We start from the raw sequence: 5,539 nt of genomic DNA, 5'->3' as shown, positions 1-5,539 counted from the left end.
GGAGAAAATATCAAGTTATTTTTTTTGGTCAAATGTTTGATATTCTTATTTCTTTGATGCTTAATGGTTTGATGGGGTAGTTTGTATGCTCATCTACTGGAAGTGTTCTTCGACTCCTAGCTCTCATGGTCACACTCGGATTATACGATGCCATATCAAGGAGTTTGTATATTCGAGCCATCTTTTCAGGTTTTCAACTCGAATCCTCCTTTGGTTTCAAGGCGTAATCAAAATTTACGTCTTGAACCCCCTTTTTTATTTTTCTCTATCATTCATTAAAGATTTTAGAAAACTTTTTGCAAATAAAGATTAATCCTGATGGTGGGATGAAATCTAAAGATAGTCTCTTCTGTTTAGAAATCCATGTATGATTAGAAGGGACTTTTAAGGCACGTAATGTAGGCCATTGTTCATGGTTATGAAAGAAAATGATAAATAGGCCCAAACAAGTGTTTCAGGGTGTTAAACAAAGGAACAATTCATTATGATGTCTTCAATCCTGTCTTGCTCAATTTGAATCTTCTCGTTTGTGTTTCTCTTGATTTTCTCTGGATGCTCCATGATCTTCGAGTGAAGTGATTCTAGAATGATTGTGCTTGATCAATCTCATAATTTGAATCTCGATACATCATTTGAATCGAGAAAATCTTTGCATATGTGTATGTCTTATTTTTCTTCACTTTTTCCTTTGTTTTTGTTTTTTTTCTCTTTGATTTTTTTCTTTTTTTTTTATTCTTTTCTCTTTTTGTTCTGATTGGATCTTCGCACTTGGAATTTGGTTAACCTATTGGTATCTCCTTTGGATTGTTGACTTCACTCATGTGAGCATATTTCTTCCACCTTGCCCCCAGTGTGGAGGGTGATCCTTGGTTAGGGTTGAATCATAAGAAAAATACTATAGGCTCAAAAGGGGACAACAAGAGATATATATATATATACATATATAGATAAATGAAACAAAGTCCTTCATCATATCATACACAAAAGTCCTCACAGAAGAGGTATCCCCAAGGGGATAGATTTTCAGGAATAATCTTTATTCACATGAAAACAATGTAATTAATGCATGATAGAATTATTTCAAATTAATTCTCCTTTTCAGCTTCTTTCTCCCTGCTCCCAACATGTCTCAATATTCAAGCTCATCTTCAGGAGGTTGATGCGAGATGCCCCACATTGTTTCTTCTGGTAGGAAGGTTCATGCTCAGGTGAACACCTTGTACTCAATGCCTTAGGTTTTATTGGTAAAAATGTTGGTTTTACGTCTAAAAAGACGATGGTGTGACTTTATTTACTCAAATGAAGGTATGAGTATGACTCTTTATGTATCGAAAAGATAAAATAAATGTTTCAAAGTCTCTAACAAATTTAATGTCAAAATTTGGTTCTTTGGTAATGACCAATAGTTATTTTGGGTAAAGAATCAAGATATTTTATTTTGGTTTTGGACAGGATAAGAAAGGTATAATCTTGCCATATGTCAAAAATCTATAATTCTTGAAGAATTAAAAGAATCCTTAATTCATTTAATATTCGAAGAACTAAAGATTAAAACTCATTCAATTATTCCTCCTTATAAGGTAGCATAAATTCAGTCGATTAAAAATGAAAGATCAAAAATGTCTTCAAACAAAACAATGCTCTCAGTGTAAATGGTAGGTACAATACCCCCTTCTTCAATTTTCCATGCTCCTGAATCAATCAGGTGTTGGATCTTACGCTTCAGTGTCTTAAAGTTCTCATAAGAATGTCTGGAGTTTCCTATGTGGTAAATGTACACACCTTCAACATCGTAGCCCTTAGGATATGGGGACTCTTTTCTCATATCATCCTGGCAGGCTTAGTCCTACAATCAGCTGATCAGGCTCCCACTATACTGATTTTAGCTTTTTCTTTAATTGTTAAAATCTTGCTTCCACGTGGTGTCATGTGGTTAAGACCATTTTATCGAATCCTCTATAAAGTAGTTTCATGTTTATGAAAATACTTAAAAATGAAATGTTTGAAGCATTGATCTGAAAACATGTCTGTTATTATAAATAATCTTTATTAGGACAAAAGTATTATTTCTTAAGAGACAAAAACATCCTAAAGGTACATTCTGACTAGTCTTCTAGACCTGAAACAGGTTGACCAGTCTTCTGCCTTCGTCTGTCGCCGGTTGAATACCCTATCGAACAACTCCGGCGTCTTTGACTAAACCGTGCAAGTGTTGTGCCGCTTTCTGTACTTGTTCTAAAAAGTCTTGAATGATTGCATCTCTAGCTTTCACTTTCGGCTGAGGTTGTTCCCTAACGGAAATGTCGTTGGAGCCCTCTATCGATAGGATATATCTGAAGTTCATTTGCATGTTTCTTGTATTCGTCAACAATGACTTCCAGTTTCAGCTATCGCTTTGCCATCTTATTCTTATTGTCTTTGAAGGGACTCTCCAGGTCAGCAACTTTTTTCTCGTCTTGCCCCTGTAACCTTTGCCAACCCTTGTTTGGAAAGTTGACTTTTGATGTATTTGATAGTGAGCACCACGGCTTGAATGTGACACATAATTGCCTTGCAGACTGTCATTCTTTTCCTTCTGAGTCTTTCCTGACCATATTCGGACCTTTACATTTTTCATCTCTTGTATTACAACCCCTTTGTCCATTAATGCAAACTATTTACATTTAACGAACACGTTTTTGTGGATCAACACCTCTTTTGAATAATGTAAATGATAAAAATAAAATGAAAGAGAACAAAAATGAAATGCAAGAGTTAGTGAGGTAAGGATATTAATCAAAACAATAATGAAAATAAAAAGTCCTACCCCATATGCTTATTATTCCTACTCGGACATGATCTCTATCCCACATGTTAATTTTGAACAAGTCCTAACCGCATATCTTTCTAGTTCGCATGCTTTGAGCATAAAGTAAAACAGGAAATAACTCAAGACAATCTAGGTTTTGAAGTAAAGTTTTGGGGTGGGCTCTACTCCTTGTATTCTCCAGATTTAGGTTCTAAAGAAGGTACATGAGTTCTCCTTGTCAGTGACCCCTTGGGCTTTCCAGACCCTTAGTCCTAAGCCCATTACAAGCTTATGTGGACTAAGTTAAACTCGAGATGATACATTCCCTTATGTCTACACAAAGAATAAATTCACACGAAGACATAAGGTATATGAATCCCAAAGGTTACTTGCTATGCCTATACGGAGAATAAATTCTCACGATGGCGTCACTTTCACCCCCACTTAAAAAGGGTTCGGAGCTCGGGTATAGAGCCAGAGATGAAAACTTTTTCAAAAATCTGAAATCATTGAAAAACATCAGTACAACTATATATTTGAAAAATAATCAAAGTAAATTAAAATTTAAACTCGTCATTTTCGCTTAAAAGTCAACCGAAAATTAATTATGGTCTGACTCACTTACTTGTCCCCAGCAGAGTCGCCAAGTTGTCGCGGTCGTCTTTTGGGTTGGCCCGGAATTGGGCTTCAACTTGAATAAATGTTGGAGCCGCCACCGATCATTTAAAAATATTATTTAGATTGATTGGACACCATCTTACCTGATCTGTGTCTTACCAGAAATATGTCGGATTCGGGAGTTGGTTACAGTCAAGGAAGGATTAGCACCCTTGAACCGCCCTTTCGGTACCGTTTTAATTTGTCGGCTGTCTTAATTGCGAAAATTAAAAATTTAAATTTAAATTAAAAACCCGATTCAAATTACTTATTTTTGATTGGTTGAAAGTATCCCAAAAAAGTTAAAAATGTTATATAAGAAATAATAAATAAATATTAAATAAATTAAAAGGAAAAAATAAAAAATAAAAAATAAAAAGAATAATAGAAATACTAAAAATAAAATAATCTGAATAAAGTGGAGTGACAGTTCACTTGACTTTGAATGTAATACCCATATGCTTAGAGTTGAAAACTATTCAAGGAAATAAGAGTACTAAAACGGAGAGCAGGTTACGTGCTTTCAAATTCCTCTTATGGCAAATACCCATGTTCATTACATGGTTTACAAACATAAGCATAAAAACAATATCAACATTATTGAATAATTGGTAGGCATGAAATATTATATTTTTAATGGTTTCAGAATCACCGACATTTTACTTTTGATAAAGATAAAGCGTGACTCGCATCAAATGTTAATCAACGATTCAACAATATGATGTAGCTCTTCCCAGAACAAGTCGGGGTAACAAATATTTAAGAAACAGAAGAAAATATGACAAAGATTATCAACTCAGGTGTCAAGGATGTACCTCCAGGCATAACGCCAGTGCCGCCGCCGGCAATACCAGCAGCTGTATTCGCATCTAAATTGCCATAAAGATTGGGCGTCGCCATGACATCAAATTACTCAGGCTTGGAAACGAGCTGCATACATCAATTGTCCACAATGATTTCATTGTACTTAATCCCTGGATATTTGGTAGCAACTTCTCGGCATGATTCCAAGAACAACCCATAAGCGAGCTTCATAATGTTGGCTTTATGCTAACAGTCACTTTCTTTCTATTGTTCAAATAAGCATATTCGAATTCATATTTTACAATCTGCTCCGAGCATAACTTTGTTATCAACTTAAGGCTCTCGACGACTCCAAGGACGACCTCGTGTTGGAGGCCAGAGTAGTCGCCCTCAGTGTTCTCTCTGATCACCACGATATCAACATCCTGGTGCCTTGTAGGCAAGCCAGGCAAATTGAAGCAATTGACAAGCGAAGCGTACAAATCGAGCTCTCTTCTTAACTGGATGTTAAGTAAGCTGACACCTCCTCCCATCGGAGTAACCAATCCTCCTTTTATACAAACCTTGTTCTTATTAATTGATTGGATCACTTCTTCCAATACGTGATTCATGTCACCGTGAACCTCGTATCGCTCGAAATACCTAGACGCATGCATCGCTTGCATCACTTGCTCCACCGCGCCCGTCAGCAAAGGGCCGATCCCGTCACACGGCTCATGGCGCACCGTCGCCAAGGCAGGGCATGTAGGTGACGGATCTAGTGGGTGTGAGAATAGGAGATGGGAAGTTCCGGAGGATGGGCATGGATCTTGGGGCCATTGGGTCGGGTTATAGGAATGGTGAGAATGAGTATTGGTTATTGCGCTCGGTTCGTTAGTTGTTCTGGCCTTCACTTTAAGCGAAGAAAAACAAGACAGTCATTGAAAGGGGAAGAGAATAATTGGCAGAGTAAAAAGAAATGGGCAGTGGATGCCGAGAACAAGGAGAGAAATGAAGACCACATTTGGGGAGAAGGAAACAGAGCCGTGGATTGTTTGGCTAGAATAGTCATGGGAAACACAGAGGGACTTCACGAACTGACTGAGCCACCTGACCAGATTTCCACTATTCTTATTTTTTCAAATTCCATCACTCTTATACGATAATAAGAGACTTCAATTAATGCTTACGCAACAGGTCAAGAGAAGGCCATTCAGCGTTGAATGAAAAGCAAACCCCCTGCAGAATCGAAGGTGAGTTCCCTTTAAAGGAAACGCTTCAAGTTTTTTTTTTTAAAAAAAATTCCCTTGT

The 5,539-nt window shown here is 37.0% G+C and overlaps 1 pseudogene; it reads right to left on the bottom strand.

Annotated features, from left to right (window-relative positions):
• Positions 1-4,136: 4,136 nt before the first annotated feature.
• On the bottom strand, positions 4,137-5,068 carry LOC120155709 (annotated as a pseudogene).
• Between the last annotated feature and the right edge of the window lie 471 nt (positions 5,069-5,539).

Source organism: Hibiscus syriacus, unplaced genomic scaffold, assembly GCF_006381635.1.
Source record: "Hibiscus syriacus cultivar Baekdansim isolate YM2019G1 unplaced genomic scaffold, ASM638163v2 tig00111206_pilon, whole genome shotgun sequence".
In the NCBI taxonomy this organism is placed as follows: domain Eukaryota; kingdom Viridiplantae; phylum Streptophyta; class Magnoliopsida; order Malvales; family Malvaceae; genus Hibiscus; species Hibiscus syriacus.
This window is presented reverse-complemented; position numbering and strand designations above follow the sequence as displayed.